The sequence below is a fragment of the Myotis daubentonii genome, chromosome 3 (genome assembly GCF_963259705.1).
Source record: "Myotis daubentonii chromosome 3, mMyoDau2.1, whole genome shotgun sequence".
In the NCBI taxonomy this organism is placed as follows: Eukaryota; Metazoa; Chordata; class Mammalia; order Chiroptera; family Vespertilionidae; genus Myotis; species Myotis daubentonii.
The window spans coordinates 37,755,622-37,774,564 of NC_081842.1; the positions used below are offsets into that span (position 1 = coordinate 37,755,622).

General features: G+C 41.2%; 1 long non-coding RNA gene across 1 annotated transcript in view; it reads left to right on the plus strand.

Moving 5' to 3' along the window:
• The window catches only part of LOC132230126 (uncharacterized), a 463,598-nt gene that overhangs the window by 410,778 nt on the left and 33,877 nt on the right, over nt 1-18,943 (plus strand). Inside the window, exon 4 of the long non-coding RNA XR_009451812.1 lies at nt 12,644-12,703. This is a non-coding gene — a long non-coding RNA (uncharacterized LOC132230126). The remainder of the gene's footprint in view (nt 1-12,643; nt 12,704-18,943) is intronic.

Consider the following 18,943-nt stretch of genomic DNA (forward strand, 5'->3'; position numbering starts at 1 on the left):
ATTTGAAGCATTTATAGACTCATAGAAGGCTAAAAAAGTAATGGCTTTAGAGTAGTTCTCTTTCCCTGGCCCCCTATTTTATAAATTAAAAAATTCCCATAGCAAGAGAGCAAACAAATGAGAAAGCAGAATTCAACACTAATGACCATAATTTTACAACTAAAGTGTATATATTAAATTCAATTTAAAATTAGTATTACGAATCCAACAGGTGAAATAGTGCCCTGGATGCATGTGTGGTGCTCATTTACTGGCCTCGTTAGTCACAAAGCAAGTGAACAATCTAAATCTTCACATTTTAGGGACTGGAAATTCAGAAGATTCCATTTGAGATGTGATGTGGTTGTTAGTATCTTAAAGGATCGATAGGCCCAGATCAAGGGAGGAATGGCCAAAGCATTCTCTCTGGTTTTGTGTCTCATTGAAAACTAGGCCACCCCAATAACTTATTTAAAATTTTTATATTTCTATATTTCCTGTCCTAAAATGTTAATGTGATTTAATGTTAGGAAAAATATTCTATATTTTTGTTCTTCTTCACATGCCTAGGAGAGGACTAGAAGACAATTAATTGCTTAGGGTTGATGCTGATATGCCGATACTCCCCACATTATTTTCTTTGTCTCAAAACGACAGTTACCATTCATTTAATTCTAAGCATGAACCAGGTTCTTTGCTTATTGCTACAGTTATTCCAATGAGTGAAGTGCTGGTTATTATTTTGCTAAAACAGGCCGAGAGAGCTTACCCAGATTGTAAGTGGGGAAGTTAAGATTCGAGTCTAGATAGTCTGACTCCAAGACCACAGACTGTGATGCTAGGCTGACCCTGGAGGCCAAGCTCTGCCGGGACCAGGAGAACATCATTTCTTACCATCTTGTTTCTAACCCAGGAGCACACTGAAGAGATCACAGTGCTCATGGTGATGGATACTCTGTCCTCTTGAATGCTCTGGGAGGAGAAGGAGAAGATAGTCAGGTACATAGGCGGCTGCCTCTTCTGAGGAACAGACAGGAGAGAGAGAGGATTAGAGAGTGACTTTTGGCAGTTCTACCCATGACAGCTAGTGCTTGGGAGTCACTATGGAGACTCAGGATGGGGTTCTAATTTCTCTTTGCAATTCAGATCAAGATAAGAATAAGGGCTTAACCCTTATAAATGGTAAGGATGGATTTCCACTTAAAAATATTTCCCTGTTTGCTGCCTTTTACCTCCTGACAAATGAATGAATATGGTAAGGGCCTGAAGTTTTCAAGTTAATCAAATATTCTCTCCTATTTCCCACATACTCCCCAAAGGCTGATATTTTGGTATTCACACTGTTACCTTTAAGATTGCCTGAGGGCAGTGGCAGAAGCCAGACAAAAATCCTCTGTGACATGCTAAGTTTTTTTTTTTTTTGGTATTTTTTTTAAATTTTATTTTATTGTTTAAAATATTACAAATAGTAGTACCTATGTCTCCTTTTGACATGGTAGGTTTTGATTTGTGGTTTGGAAAATACACACGTGTGGTAGAGAAACAGCCTCCGCACATGCTTCTCTAGCCTGGGATTGTTAGTTTTAGTTATCAAAACAGACATTTCACTGCAGTTTCAGATCCAAATCCTTCCGTGCCCTGGTCAGTTCCCCTGCAATCATGGTGCCCGGCAAGCAGGTTGCAGATAATTGGCGACTCTCTCCAGGGAGTGGGTGCTTTATTTGTAGGCAATAGGAACTCGAAATAAAATGAAGAACAAAGTCTCGATGGTTCCTTTTTCTCCCTCAGGTTGTAAATAATAAATAAGGCCCAGCATGACATTCAAACAGCTTTCCAGAACCTACACTCCTGTACTCATGCGTAGACCTGGCTCTGCCTCAGCCCAGCGTCTCCTTGCACAGACCCTCTTAATTAGGTTATTCTGGGGTAATGAGGCCACCGTGCCTTTCAGGGGAGTCAGCCAACAACCCTGCTTGCACTCAGCCCAGAGAAATGCGGGAGCGGATGGGGGAGGGGTTGGAGGGCTGTGCCAGCCCCACCAGGCCTGGACCACCAGGGTCCACAGGTGGGAGCCTGAGTACGGCAGCCTGGTTCTCCTTTGTTCTTTCTTTCAAAGTCCAGGAGCAGGTCAGTGGGGAGTCAGGCGCGATGGGCTTTACTGAGTCCCAGGCATTGTCCTTAGCCCTTTGGAAGAGTGTCTTCATTTAATCCTCACAAATACCCAGTGAGGTAGGGACTGCTACTGCACCGATTTATACCTGAGGAAATTGAAGCGCAGAGAGGTTCAGTAACTGCCCTAGGTCACAGAGCTAGAAAGTGGCAGGGCTAACCTAACCAGTTTGGCTCAGTGGATAGAGCGTCGGCCTGCGGACTCAAGGGTCCCAGGTTCGATTCCAGTAAAGGGCGTGTACCTTGGTTGCAGGCACATTTCCAGTAGGGAGTGTGCAGGAGGCAGCTGATCAGTGTTTCTCTCTCATCGATGTTTCTGGATCTCTATCCCTCTCCCTTCCTCTCTGTAAAAGATCAATAAAATATATTTTTTTTTTAAAAAAGGAGGTGGCAGGGCTGAGATTTGAATCCGGTTGGTCTCAGAGAGGGATGTTATAGAGCTCCCTCCTCTGTTCCCAGGCTATGCTCTGTCCTACCCACTGGGTCTTGGCACCACCATGTCATTTCAAAGGGCAATACGACCTAGGCCAGGAAGACAAAAGACGGAGGGTGTCCCCTTTAGGTCTATCTGTGGCATGAACTCCAGAGTTACACCTCCCACTCCCAACACTCCCAACAGTGCAAGAGCCTCCCCCCTCCCCCACTCCGCCCCCTCTGGGCCAGGCCACAGCCCCCAGCAGGGACCTGGAACCAGGCTGACTCTGAAAATAGAGGATGTGGGTAGAGAGGCGGCTGGTTCCTTTCCGTGCCAAGCGGGCACAGGGCCAACCCCTCCTGGAAGAACTCTGCCCATCTTCCTTTTCCTTGACCCAGCGGGGGAGGGAAGCGGGTCTTTAGGCAATTTTTCATTGCCTTTGAACATGGAGTTCCATTCTAGAGAGCCTCCGCATGCATGCTGCGGTGTGTTCCTAATGAACTCGGAAAGGTCAGCCTGCCCTTCTTAGAATAAAAGTCTTGTTTCTTACCTCATGTGTGGTCCCACTGGCTGTGTGTGTGCGTGCATGTGTATGCATGTATGCATGTGTGTATGTGTGTGTCTCTGTGTTTTTGTATATGTGTGTGCATGCATATGCGTGTGTGTCTCTGTGTTTATGTGTGTACATGTATATATGTGTTTGTGAGTGCGTCTGTATGTGTGTGTATGAGTTTGTACTTATGTGCGTACATGTTTTGTGTGTGTGTGTGTGTGTGTGTGTGTGTGTGTGTGTGTGAATAGTGGTTGAAAGAAGAAAAAGAAAAGACCAGGTACCTCACTGAGAATTTAAAAGAGTATTTGAAGTGGGGTTGGTCCGTTGTCCGGGGAGAAGGAACACTTGATGTGTGTGGAACGCTCAGAAACCAAGGGGCTGTCCTGTTCTGAATTCAAGGTCCCTTTCTCTTGGTCAGTGGGTGGCCATTTCTACCCTTCGGGTGGGACTGAGGCAGGCCCAGCAGGTGCTAGTCTCTGGGTGTTCTGAGAGCAAGGGAGGGCCTCCCTTTGGCTGGGTTCCCTTCCTCAGTGGGAGAAGAGCCACAGGGTTTCTGCAGGCTGAGGGGGAAGGCACCAGGTTCATGAGGTGCAGCTCACATTGGGGAAAGACAGTCACTGCTCCCTCAGCTCTATACAGCTCCAATGCTCTCAGTAGCCGCCCTGCCTTGCTCCACCAGAGCATAGGAAATGCAGCCTTAAGATTCAGGGTCACGGCAAAGCCATCTCTCACAGAATCCCTCCACCATGGCAGTCAGGACCCAGGCTCCATCCTGTGGACAGGCCCATATTCATGCATAGATTTATGTGCATAAACATATGCGTATTCATATATAGATTTATGTATATAAACGCATGTACTATATATATTATATAAATCTATGAAAGAACTAGGTGCTATGTTTATGCAGATAGTACCAAGATGAGTCACAGATATTTTCCTTATAAATGGGTTGTGAGAATAAAAACTTCTTAATGACAATAATAACAGGACTGAGAATGATGCTTTCAATTTCTTTGTGTAAAATCATTTCCCCCAGATTACATTGACCATCACTACCTTCCTGGCTGGTCTCCCTTGGATTAGAATTCTTGGAGTGCTCTGGAATTCATGTCTGTGTTTTGGATGTTTTATTAACTATATATTGTTGAAACTTAATTATACTACTAGAATTTGATGAAAAGATTCCTTGCTTTCTTTTTTTTAAAAAAAATATTTTATTGATTTTTTTACAGAGAGGAAGGGAGAGGGATAGAGAGTTAGAAACATTGATGAGAGAGAAGCATCGATCAGCTGCCTCCTGCATACCCCCCACTGGATATGTGCCCTGACCAGAATTGAACCCGGGACCTTCCAGTCCCCAGGCCGACGCTCTATCCACTGAGCCAAACCGGCCAGGGCAAATTCCTTGCTTTCTCTTCCCCTTTCCCATCTATGGCCCTCCCCCAACATGACTCCTCTCTGCTCTCCCCACGTTGGACCCATAGACAAGAATATTCATTGCTTTGTTTTATGCTTGTTCTGAAAATAGAATTGGCTCCTGCATGGTGTAGTATACAGAATTTTAATGAGCACAAAGCAAGCAGCTTGGTCCTTTACTCTGCTATGAGCAGGGTGACGTCAACCTATCCAGGAAATACTGAATTGATTTTAAAATTGCTTAGAGGGTGAATAGATGGGTGGGACTGTGCATTACTGTGAGACTATCATACACCCACTCCCACCTCCCTTTTCATTTATCTCAACACCAGAAGCATTAGAAACCACCTGGATAGATGCCCTTCAAAATATAGGTTGAGGAATTGGGAAATGTTGATTTGTTTAAAGCTTACATTTTATAAATGGTCATTATCCTAGATTTAAAGTTGTCAGACATTTTCAGCTTCCATTTTGAGGATTTTCTTTCTAATTCTAGGATTCAGTTCATTTACTAAATTGGGAATTGCTTGTTTGCATCATCTCTTCTGCCCCTCCCTCCCTGCTCCCTCCTACACATTTCCTGAAGCACACTTTGGTGCTTCAGCATAAAGGGCACTAGATCTTTCATGCTGCTATATGAAATGAAAAACCCCAGCATCCAGTGTGTGAAAAGCTGGCATTGTGAGCTATTTGTCAGAACAGGCAGCAAGACACTGTCTAATATCAAAGCCAGATAAACTCTCTCCATACCCCAAACAAGCAAACAATGAAAACCCACCCCCGATGGATCACCAATGAACAGCAGCCCCTCCATCAACTCTGTAGACTATGGTTACATTTATAGATTGCCACTTTCACAACCATTTGCTTTTTTCTTTTATTTTGCGACCTTCTTTTCAGTTTGCTGGTTTAGCTAGTGATTAATGAGTTAATCAGTAAAGATTTTGAAAGTTCTTTGAAGAAGCATAAACATACTACATACCGCATCTACATTATGTAACATTAGGAATATAGTGAATTCAACAACAACAAAAATTTTAAATTCAACTGCAGTGGCTTCAGAAATTTTATAACCACCTTTACTAATTTAAGGTTTGATTTTTTGGCTTTTTAGTTGATTCCATGGACACATTTCTGCTGGAGAAAACGCACGATAAATATTCTCTAACAGTGATTATTATAGTAAGCATCACTGAGACTGCCCTCATCCTATTCAAATAAATATGACCACTTAATAATTAAAGTACAACACCAAAATTACAACTAAACTATAGAACAACCATCATTCCGAACTGCCTGAAATCTAGCTAAATGGAAGTCCTACAACCAGGGATTTAAAGAAGAAGCCACAGTGAGACTGAGCAGGCAGACAGAAGCCATATCTGAGTCTCCTTCAACTTGGCTCATACTGTTCGTGCTGCCCTGGTGATTACCTGAGACCTTATCCCACCCAACTTGGAGGCCCACCCAAACTGTTTCCTGTGGCTTACCCATATGAATGACCTATCTTGGCTCATGCTTCAGACTTTCCTAAAATCTCTCAAAAAAGAAGCATCTGGCCTCAATGTGCCCCAAACCTCTTGCTAAGTGGCCCCAGGCTAGACACTAGTGACAGCCAGCCTTGGTTTGCAGCTTGGCCTCATCTGGGCATCTCCAAGCCCAGTTGAAGTAGCAACCATTTGCAGACCCTTTTATAGCTCATGCTGAGTGGCCAAGGAAGAACACAGGCAGTGGCTGACCTTGGCCTACAACTCTTGGAGGCCCAAGAGCCAGTGCACCCAGTGGACAGCTTCAGCCCACATCAGAGCACCACCTAACTACCTCCACAAGCAACACATTTAAGGAGCAAACTCAGTGGGTATCAGAGCCCTGCCAAAGTAATTCCTGCTCTGTGGGGTTGGTCCCTGCAGAGCTGATCCTCCATGGTGGCAGGTGGTTGTAGCCAATCCTTGCAGCTGATCAGCCCAGGGGCAAATCCCTCCTATTGATGTTCCAACAGCAATCATAGCTCAACTATAACATAGACCACTCAGGGACAGGGCACACCTGAAGTGCTCAGCTTGGGTGACTGTGGAGGCTGTGCTACTGGACTCTACAGAATACCTATTACATAAGGCCACTGTACGAAGCCCAGGAGATATAGCAGCTCTATCTAATACATAGAAACAAACACAGGGTGGCTGCAAAAATGAGGAGACAGAAACATACGTTAAATGAAAGAACAGAACACAACTCCAGAAAAAGAACTAAGCAAAATGAAGACAAGTAATCTGCTGGATGCAGAGTTCAAAACATGGGTCACAAGGATGCTCAGTGAACTTCATGGGGACTTCAAGAAAGAGATAGTAAGCATAAAACAGGACATGGGAACCATAAAAAAGAACCAGCCAGAAAAAAAATACACTAACTGAAATGAAGAATAATTTACAGGGAATCAGCAGTATAGTAGAGGAAGCCTAAAATTAAATCAGTGATTTGAAATATAAGAAAGCAAAAGAAATCAGAACAGCAAAAAGATAAAAGAATCTAAAAAAATGCAGGTAGGGTAAGGAGCCTCTGGGACAACTTTCAGCATACCAACATTCACATCATGGGGATGCTAGAAGGAGAAGAAAGGCGGCAAGAAATTAAAAACCTCTGATAAAAATAATGACATGAAACTTCCCTAACCTGGTGAAATAGACATACAAGTCCAAGAATCTTAGAGTCCCAAACAAGATGAACCCAAGGTGCCTTTACCAAGACACATCATGATTAAAATGCAAAAGATTAAAGACAAAGAGAAAAATCTTAAAAGCAGCAACAGAAAGACAGTTAGTTATTTATAAGGGAACTCCCATAAAACTGTCAGCTGATTTCTCAACAGAAATTTTGCAGGTCAAAAGGAATGGCAAGAAATATTTAAAGTGATAAAAAGCAAGGACCTATAACCAAGATTACTTTACCCAGCAAAGCTATCATTTAGACTTGAAGGACATTTAGACTTAAAGAGCTTCCTAGACAAGAAAAATCTAAAGGAGATAATCACCACCAAACCAGTATTACATGGATTATTAAAGGGTCTTATTTTAAAAGAAGAAGAAAAAAAATATGAACAATAAATACATATCTATCAACAATTGAATCTAAAAAAACAAATAAACAAGCAGAACAGAAAAAAAGGAATAGAACTACCATATGACTCAGCAATCCTCTTCTGGGTATCTACCTAAAAAAATTTTCAAATTTTTATTTATAAGGATATACCCTTATGTTCATTGCAACATCATGCATGGTAGCCAAGACATAGAAACAACTTAAGTATATCTTGATGGATGATTGGATAAAGAGAATGTGGTACCCAACAGAATACTATTCAGCCACAAGAAAAGATGAAATACTGCCATTTGAAACAGCATGGATGTATCGAGAATATTGTGCTAAGCAAAATAGGATTGGAAAAGACAAGAACCATGTGATTTCACTCATGTAGAATATAAAACAGAAAGAAAGAAAAACAAACAAACTCTGATACAGACAACAGAAGGATGATTACCAGATGAGAAGGGGAGGGTCTAAAGAGGGTGAAGGGAGAAAAATTTATAGTGAAAGAGGGAGACAAGACTTTGGTTGATGTGCACACAATGCAATATACAGATAATGTATTATTACGTAACTAGAGTCCTGGTGCATGGATTCGTGCACCAGTGGGGTCCCTCAGCATAGCTTGCGGGGATTGTGTTGAAACCAGCAGTTCAGTGCCACCTGCTGCTCCTGCCTACTGGTCCTGCTCATCCTCGTCCCGCTGTGCCTGCTGCAGCCACCTCTCGGTAGGCTTGCTGCTGCTCTGCCGTGGTCTCCGAGCTGTGGCGGCCAGCTGTGAGCCCTGCGTCTGGCACCCGTTGGTCAGCTGAGCAGTGCTCCTGCTGTGGGAGCGCACTGACCAGCAGGGGCCTGCTCCTGCGTTGAGCATCTGCCCCCCTGGTGGTCAGTGCACATCATAGCAACTGGTAGACCAGTTGTTCAGTTGCTTAGGCTTTTATATATTTAGATTGTACACTTGAAATGATGTAATGTTATTAACCAATTTCACCCCAATAAAGTTATAAAAATATAGTAAATTTTAAAAAAGGAAATGTGAAATTAAAAACTTTGGCCTTATAGAGGCCAAGTTAGTAATAAACATCACATCTAAGTATATGATTATCTTTTAACACAGAAATTCTACTTCTGGTAATTTATCTTAAAAAATGAAAATGGATGTGCATGAATTTTATCTATTGGGTTCATTGAAGTACTTAATTTTTTAAAAATATATTTTATTGATTTTTTTACAGAGAGGAAAGGAGAGGGATAGAGAGAAACATCGATGAGAGAGAAACATTGATCAGCTGCCTCCTGCACCCCCTACTGGTGATGTGCCCACAACCAAGGTACATGCCCTTGACCGGAATCGAACCTGGGACCCTTCAGTCCGCAGGCTGACGCTCTATCCACTGAGCCAAACCGGTTAGGGCGAAGTACTTAATTTTTAAGCAACTATTTTTTTCCTCATCCAAGGATATGTGATATGTTTATTGATTTTGAGAGGGAGGGGGGGAGAGAGAGAAAGGAAGAGAGAGAGAGAGAGAGAGAGAGAGAGAGAGAGAGAGAGAGAGAGAGAGAGAAAGAAAGAAAGAAGAAAGAAAGAAAGAAAGAAAGAAAGAAAGAAAGAAAGAAAGAAAGAAAGAAAGAAAGAAAGAAAGAAAGAAAGAAAGAATAGAAACATCCATCAGCTGCCTCCTGCATGTGCCCTGACTGGGAATCATACTTGCAACTTACTTTTTGTTGTATAGGACAACTCTTCAACCAACTGAGCCACCTGGCCAGGGCTAAGCAAATCTGTGGAAAAACTGTGTATTGTTTTGTAATTCAATTATAGTTAAGCTAGAAAATGGATTAATAAGTAGCCATTATATGTAATTCTTAAAAATATTATTTAAGGACATGAAAAACTATTGCAGTAGACATATTGGAAAAAGAGCTTAAAGAACACTATTTACAGTCTTTTTTTCCTTTTTATTGAATTTATTGGGGTGACACTGGTTGACACACTTATACAGGTTTCAGGTGCACAATTCCACAACACATCATCTGTACACTGTATTGTGTGTTCAGCACCTCAAGTCAAGTCTTTGTCCATTACCATCACCCCCCTCTACCCTCTTCCCTCTCTTCCCACCCCATCTTCCCTTGGCAGTTACCACACTATTGTCCCTGTCCTTGAATTCTTTCTTTCTCTCTCTCTCTCTCTTATTTTTTTGCTCAATCCCTCCACCCTCCCACTCAGCTCCCCAACCCCACCCCTAACAGCTCTCAGGCTCCTCTCTATCTGTGAGTCTGTCTCTATTTTGTATGTTAGTCTGTCTCTATTTTTCATGTTAGTTCATTTTGTTCATTAGGTTCCACATATGAGTGAAATCATATGGTAGTTTTCTTTCTCTGACTGGTTATTTCATTTAGCATAATGCTCTCCAGGTCCATCAAAGCTGTCACAAAGGGTAAGATTTCCTTCCTTTTTTATGGCCAAGTAGTATTCTATTGTGCATTTACAGATTTTTATTAGAAAAATTTTATGTGCTTAACTGATTATATCTGCATTTATCACATGTATTTATATTACATATACACAATGTGCACATACAAAGTATACTATATATTGTCTTCCCACTATATGCATATTTATTTATTTATTTTACATGTTAAACAAGAGCATTCTTCCTGTGTAAACTTTATGTATTTTTTCTTGTTTTCTCTATTTTCCCAATATTCTACATCTCTTTGTAACCTACAAAGTATTCTGCAATTCTAATATTTTTTATTTTTCATTTACAATTTGCATTCAACACTATTTTTTATTAGTTTCATGTATTGTGATTCTAATCTGATATATAATTCTGACATACAGAAATGTGAAGAAAGAACCTAGTTCTGCTCAGGGATATTAAATAATAGACTTTTAAATCCTGAGGTTATTGTATGCAACTAGCAAAATACATTTCATCAGTTATTCACAATAAAAAGATTGAAAACACAAATCAGTAAAATGTATAAAAGTCATTCATGCCTGGATACATAGGCAACTACTATTAATATATTTCCTTAAATTATATATTCTTCCAGTATCCATTTCTATTATATCTGCTTCTTTGAATAAAGAAAATATGTATATGAAAAAATTTTGTTAAACTCTATGAGATATACAAGGAAATATGTGCCCTATTATTTGTCCTCAAAGAGCTTATAGCACACATATTTCAAAACAATAATCCTATATAATAAAAACCTAATATGCAAATAGACCGAACGGCGGACAACCAGTTGCTATGACACACACTGACCACAAAGGGGCAGACACTCAATGCAGGAGCTGCCCCCAGCCCACAGGCCCCAGGCCAGCCAAGGTGGGTTCCAGCGGGGGATCCCCCAATCGCCCCTCCAGTCACCCCACAGATCGGTCCTGATCGCCGGCAAAGCCTAGGGACCCTGCCCGTGCATGAATTTCATGCACCGGGCCTCTAGTTCATAATAAAAGGCAGTATTTGATTTCTCAGAGGAGTGATGTAGACACATTAGTCCTGAAAGCCCAGAGAACAATCTCATTGTGGTGTCGTGGCTCCCAAAGGAGACCAGGAGAGGAGGATGAACTTGAAGCTGGTCTTTGAAGAATTCATAATCTTTGGGGAAGTGGAGTTCATTCTAAGTTGAAAGAAAACAGCCAAACACCAAGGTGAGTTTCTTAACATGCGCATAGGAATTCATGCATAAACAGGCTTGACTTAGATACTGGCTTTCATTCAAGGTTAGGATAAATTTGGAAAGAGTACCTCGAATTACCAGGCTGAGGAAAATTGTATTTAACTTATAAAGAACAGAATATTTCATAATACCCAGAGTTTTCAAGCAAAGAAATTATCAAATTCTTTATTCATCACTTTGAAAATGATGGAAGAGTAATCTTGTTTGTAAAATGATTAAATAATCCAGAGTGCAGAAATTGCACCATGATGAAATCAAAAGGAAATAAGAACTGAAGTGGTGCCTAGTATGAGAGCAGTATTTCCTTGATCCTTCTTCTTTTCAAATAATTACAATGTTGGGGGTAACCCAAACCTGTCAAAATGCCTTCCACATAGTAATGTTCGATATATGATGGATGGATATATGAATAAATAACCATTTGGTTGATGAACCCAATAAAATGAACAAGAGCCATCATGTAAAGCCTGGAAGGAAATTGCCTTTAGATAGCTCACTTTCTGCTTCATTAAAGATTAACTCATTTTTATCTACATATGACATGTGGCTGGACAAGGAAACTGATCCTTTTTGTCCTACATTTTAAAGACAAGTGAAGAGCACAAACAGCAAACAAATGAAAGCAAATGAAAAACAGAAAAATGAAACAAGACAAAACAAAAGCCTGACACATTCCACATGTCAACAAACTAAAATAATGTATTGTTGATTGGTTGTCCCTCAGGGAAAAGTAGCTAAAACACCTCTTGAAGAAGGAGCTTAAAGGTTTCCAGGTGGCTTTTACTCTGTCAGAACTCATTATGTGAATGGGGACACATATTTACAGGCTGCTAATACCCAGCTGATAAGAAACCATATCTGAATTATTTCTAAGTGCCCTGGGAGCCCAAAAGGAGTGAAGCGTCTCTGCTTAGATGTCACTCTCAATCAATTGCAGTTACCTGAGTTGTCATTTACCCATAATCAGGAACTAAGACTTGAACCTGAATCAAGCTTCAATTTCCTTAACTTGAAATTCAGCAAAAACAGTCAAGAACTAAATAAAAGAGTCAATATTAGTAATTTGATAGTTTGCCTTTTAAAATCACGAGGTAATACAGAAATACATTTTACTCTAGTATACCAGTTCTTAAGAGCCAAAGTTGATTTCTAATCTTGATTAATTGTTTTGGTGGTTGTTTCTGCCACTGTGGTCCTCCCTTTGGTATAATTAATAAAATGCAAGTTCATATATTGTTTCCATCTGTAAGCTGTTTAGTAAACTAAGGGGATATGAACTCAGTCCTGGTTTATTTTCTTAATATTTAAGATCTCCTATGTTTATTACACAGTTTCCTTCTGAAGAACTACACACTTGGGTGGCCATTAGAACCTGGATGCAGTTAAACCAGGTAAATTCTTTGTTTTTCAGTTTCTCCATCTAGTCTATTATCTAATAGGTTGGACTAAAGGGTCTCCAAGGCCTATTCTATTATTGGTTCTGTCATTATTTATGATACTTTGATTTCAATTTGGTTTCCATCCAAACTGATGAGACCTTCTAAAAGTTCAAACCTGAAGGAGAAAAGTGCATTTGTCTCAGTGTATCAGCTGTGGACCTGAGTGAGCTTCGGTGACAGAGCCTACTTATGTGCACACTATGCGCTCCATCTTTTCCAGGCATTTGTCTCATTTGATTAGAGTGGTGGTTCTCAAAGGTGGTCCCTGGACTAGCACTATCAGCATCATCAGGGGACTTGTTAGCCATACAGATTCTCAGATCCTGCTCCCAACCCACTGAACCAGAAACTCTAGAAGGGAAACTCAACTTTCTGAGTGTTAGCAAGCCCTCTCCATGTTGTTGATGTCATTAAACTTTGAGGACGTTGCTTATGAGGTTCAAGTTGCAGGTTCAAACTCTGAAGTAGCTGCTGATTTAATGTATCTCCTGACCCTAACCTAACTCATAACATTACTAATGACCTCCATTGTTCATCACAGAGATTGGGATACGCTGCTTGGCTGGATCAGTTCTACTGCAACTCAGATCTTGAGCTATTAATTTAGACTGAAAGTGTTTTCAATAAGCCTTCAAGGGCATCTATTGCTCTGATCACCAACTCCATACAAATGAAATATTTCCTTTCATGTATCTTGAATGACACCCTGTCTTTGATTAGATCTGTTTCCTTGCTATATTCTTTCACTCATTCTTGTTCCCTACCATCTCCACAGGTTTACTCAACTGTTTTCTCTACTGCCTGCAGTAAATTTTGGATTTTCTAACAATTCAAATGATCAAAACTTGAAGATAATTACCATTTCTGAGAAGCTGGTCCTTAGTCTCATCCCATGGGCATGCCTACTTTAAAAAAAAATCTCTCTCTTGACTACTCTTAAATTTTATCACCTAGAACAGAATTCCTCAAATGGAGTTCTACAACCCAATTACCTAAGAGGTTTTAAAAAAATAAAACAGATTTTGCGTGCCTTTCCCACTAACCTATTGAATCAGAATCTTTTGGGTGTAGGGTCTACGCCTTTAACTGGTTCTCGGGAGATCCATGTGCAGTTAGATGAGGTGTTTAGAAATCACTGAGCTAGAACAGGGTTGGCAAACTCATTCTGTAAAGGGTCACATGGTAATATTTTGGTCTGGTGGGTTGTATGATCTCTCTTGCAATTACCGAATCATTTCAATCTCAATTTGAAGTTACAATTCAAAAGCAGCCATAGAGAATATCTAAACAAATGGGTATAATTGTGTTCCAATAAAACTTTATTTATAAAAACAGGGTCCAGGGGCCATAGTTTTCTGACCCTTGAGTTAAATTATTATTTAATTTGATAAAAATGACCTACAATGTCTAAACGCTTACTCTGCACTCAGTAGGTGCTTTTGGAATGAACTAATAAATAAAGGAGCCCAAAGTAATGTAGTTGGTGGAACATCTTAAATTTGAAATAGACAATTATCAGAGGTCTTGGCTAAAATCACGCTGACACATGGAAATTCTTGGTGGTTGGGGGAGAATGATAATTGGAAGCATGGAGTATACATCTGAATTCTAATTAAGTCAGATTATTTCTTCGTTTTCCATCTACAAATTAAATTCTACCTAATTGACTTCCTGACAAAGGGTTGGTTGAGGAGTAATTTGTTTAATGCTTTAAAATGCTACATAGATGGTAAGCATTATTGCAGAAAGAGGTTTCTAAGCAAAAACCAAGAATAAGCACTAAAACTGTGCTTTTTTATTCCTAAGCAAAACCTTTAGTTAAATGTCTCCTGGAAAGTGGCAGTTTGCCCCCAACTCAAATGTCACTCCCTCTCCCATTTTCTCAGGAAAACCTCAAGTACATTGTGTGGGTGATATTGAAAGACGTCAGGATCAAAGTGTATTTAAAGTTGCTAAGAGGAAGCAGATGTTCTCCTTCGCTGGGCAAAAGATGCTCAGAGTTTCCAGTGAAATATAAACTTCTCGAAGGCCCCATGGGATCATGCCTTAAAATGTCCCGCTTTTGTTTATGCCTCCCAAATGCAAAACAGTGGTGAAATGTGTTGCTCTGGGAGAGACAAGGAAAGTTAATGAGCTAGAAACAATACGAAACTCAATACTAGGAAAAAAAATTGGAACGTAACTTACTCTTAAAAAATAAACTAGGACAAGATTAGAATAGTTATTTCCCTCAATTCTGATTTATATATTATATATATCTTTAAACCTCTATCTCTATTGCCAGAGGGAAGCGGGCTGGGTGAGAAGGGGGTCCTTTGACTTTTGATGGTGGGCACATGGTGTAATATACAGATCTTGTAACATAGAAATCATACCTGAAACCGGTATGTTCATGTTAGCCAATGTGATCCCAATAAATTTAATTAAAAAACAACTAACAAAAAATCATCTATTTATGAATTAACCTGGTAGTTGACTGGGTTAACAGGTTTTTTTTTTTTTTAAATTCTCTCTGCTCTCATGGTTTTCCAAGCAGAAGTAAGTTAAGAATTTTTTTTTTATCACCTATAGATTGTAATTTTTCTTACTATAGTTAGTAACCAAGAAATAGTTACAATGGAAAGAGTAGTTAGTTGGTGGTTTATAAACTTAAATGAAATAAAGTATAAAACTAACGCTTTGAAGAGTGATGTGAATATAGACAATTATAATTTTCAGCCAGAAAAACATATAGAGATTGGTATTTCTCCCTAATCAGAGTGGCATGAAGTACTAGACCCTATAGAGAAATGCTAACCAAATATATTTTGTGTATTTTTTTAATTAAATAAAAACTTGAGAAGAAGGTAAGTCCAGGGAACCCTGAGGGATCCTACAAGGTTCAAGACCAGCCTAAAGTTGAAAAGGGAAGCAGGGAGACAACTGGAATATTCATGGTTCCCGAATTACTGTAGAATGAGTCACCTGTGAAGGCCACAGTCTAGAGTGGTGAACTTGTTTTTTCTGTTTATTCTTTCTGGATAAATTAATGAGAGATTAATTGGTCAAACTTGAAATACAATTATAATGACTATAGCTATTTAAGCACACAATCAATAAATTTTGTAAAAAAAAATTTGTTTTTTATACATCTTGTGAGGTTTATTTAGGAATAGATTCTGGTGCTGTTATTGGGAACTAAAGAAAATAGAAAAGGGTTAGAGAAAGAGAGGACAGAACTTCTCTGGAAAGCAATAAGGATTGTAAGGAAAACTGGCTGGTCTTCATTTTGCAAGGTGGAGGGAGGAAAGTTTATTTAGGATATGCAGAATATCGATTACATCTAAGTAATACAAACTAATATCAGACAATAAGTAGCTCATCCTAAAAACCATGTCTTAATCACTTTCTCATGTCCAGACTTGGCATAGAGAGAAAGTGCACAGTAATGATGCCTGCCCAGCACATATTAGGGTATGGAGCAGAATTAAAGGCTCACCTTTGAAATTGTAGTGATGGTATGAGCTAGTCTTTCCATTTCATCTCAAAGAATTGCGTGAATTACTCTACCTTGTCAAGGAAAGTGTCATAGAGCCAAGGAATGTTGAGCTGGAGGGCAACCTCACTGTTCCATTTTTGTAGATGAAAATATTGACATTCAAAGAAGAGACTTTCTTCCTCTAACACCTTTAGTTGTTGTTGTTTTAAACAAACATTTATATAGAGCTTTTCAAAGTTTACAGAGTGATTCTACTTTTATATTGTTTTCATCTGATCCCTACAACAACCCTGCATTGTAAATACTGTTATGATAATAAATCCATTTTATAGATAAAAATCAGGGTCCACATAGATGAAGTGAAACATAATCCTTGCTTTCTCCCTCTCTTTGTCCCTTGTATCCACTTAATCAGTTAGTCCAGTGAAGACTCTTAAATATCACTTGAATCTTTTTATGTTTGAATATTCTCACCACCCCTGTTACAGACCAAACTGCTTTGCATTTCTCTCTTAATCATAGCAAAAGCTTATTATTGACCCACTAACTACCAGGGTTGACCACGATCACAATTCTATCTCCAAATATTCTAAAACAAAGCTATGACTACATTACTGCTCAGTTGAAAACCTTCAATAAATCGCAGAGTGCATGTCATCTGTGCATGGAGTAAAAGGCTCCTGTAGGTCCTCTCCCTATGGATTTAGTCTCAGTACTTACCTCCTCTGACACATCCATATGTTGTTTTCCATTTTATAGTTCTCAGTAAGTCAACTGATAATGTGAGAGCAACTCATTGCAATGGAAATATCTCTTTCAACTTGAAGATTCTTCATTAATCCACTTGAAATTCTATTAGCTAGCATAGTGTCACATATTTGGCAGACATTCACCAAAGGTTTGCAGAATGGATGAATGATAGACAGATGGGTTCCTGTAGTTCCATTCAAAGCCAAAATTGTATTTTCTCATTCCTGATGGCAAGGGTCATGATTTACTTTCCTTAAAATTCTTGGTCAAATGGAGGTTTCCTATATATATCCTATCTAATAAAAGAGAAAAATGGTAATTGGCGTACGACGATACCCTTTTCATTGGCTAATCAGGGCTATATGCAAATTAACTGCCAACTAAGATTGGCAGTTAACTGCGAACTAAGATTGGCAGTTAACTGCCAACAAGATGGCGGTTAATTTGCATATGTAGGCACAATGCAGGGAGGCGAAAGGGAAAGCAGGAAGAAGCCCCCTGCCACTGACAGTGATTGGAAACCCAGGGTGGAGCTAAGAGCTGGGGGGCAGGGCAAAGGCGGCCCTGGGGCCGCCTTTGCCCTGCCCCCCAGCCATGATCAGAGAATCAGGTGCCTTTTCCGCCCTGGCCAGTGATAGCAGGAAGTAGGGGTGGAGCCAGTGATGGGAGCTGGGCACGGTCGAAGCTGGCAGTCCCAGGAGCTAGGGGTCCCTTGCCTGGGCCTAAAGCGAAGCCCACGATCGCGGGGCCGCTGCAGCTGCGGGTCCCCGCTGCCCGGGCCGGATGCCTAGGCCAGAGGCGTCAGGCCTGGGCAAGGGGCCGATCCTGTGATTGGAGGGTGATGGGGGTCAACGCCTGAGGGCTCCCAGTATGTGAGAGGGGGCAGGCTGGGCTGAGGGACACTGCCCCCCCCCACACACACACCCAGTGCACGAATTTCGTGCACTGGGCCCCTAGTCTATACTAATAATAGAGGAATATGCAAATTGTCCAGGACACCATCACAGTAACAGTAATGACCGAACAGCAGGCTGCGTGGGGCAACCAGGCTGGCAGGGAGCAGTTGGGGGTGACCAGGCCAGCAGGGGGGCAGTGAGGGGCAACCAGGCTGGCGGGGGGGGCAGTTGGGGGCGACCAAGTCAGCAGGGGGGCAGCTAGGGGTGACCAGGCCAGCAGAGGGGTGTACTTGGGGGTGACCAGGCCAGCAGTGGGGGCAGTAAGGGGCAAACAAGCTGGCAGGGGGGTACTTGGGGGTGACCAGGCCAGCAGTGGGGGGCAGTTAGGGGTGACCAGGCTGGCGGGGGGACAGTTGGGGGCAACTGAGGCAGCAGGGGTGGCAGTTAGGGGTGATCAGGCTGGCAGGGGGGCAGTTAGGGGTGATCAGGCAGGCAGGCAGGCGAGCAGTTAGGAGCCAGCAGTCGGACATCCCCTGAGGGGTTCTGGATTGGAGAGGGTTCAGGCTGGGCTGAGGGCCCCCCCTTGCACGAATTTTGTACACTGGGCCTCTAGTGCAGTGATGGCAAACCTTTTGAGCTCGGCGTGCCAGCATTTTGAAAAACCCTAACTTAACTCTGGTGCCGTGTCACATATAGAAATTTTTTGATATTTGCAACCATAGTAAAACAAAGATTTATATTTTTGATATTTATTTTATATATTTAAATGCCATTTAACAAAGAAAAATCAACCAAAAAAATGAGTTTGCGTGTCACCTCTGACACGTGTGTCATAGGTTCGCCATCACTGCTCTAGTGTGTGTGTGTGTGTGTGTGTGTGTGTGTGTGTGTGTGTGTATATATATACTAGGGGCCCGGTGCACGAAATTCGTGCACTGGGTGTGTGTGTGGGGGGGGGAGTGTCCCTCAGCACAGCCTGCCCCCTCTCACATACTGGGAGCCCTCAGGCGTTGACCCCCATCACCCTCCAATCACAGGATCGGCCCCTTGCCCAGGCCTGACAGCTCT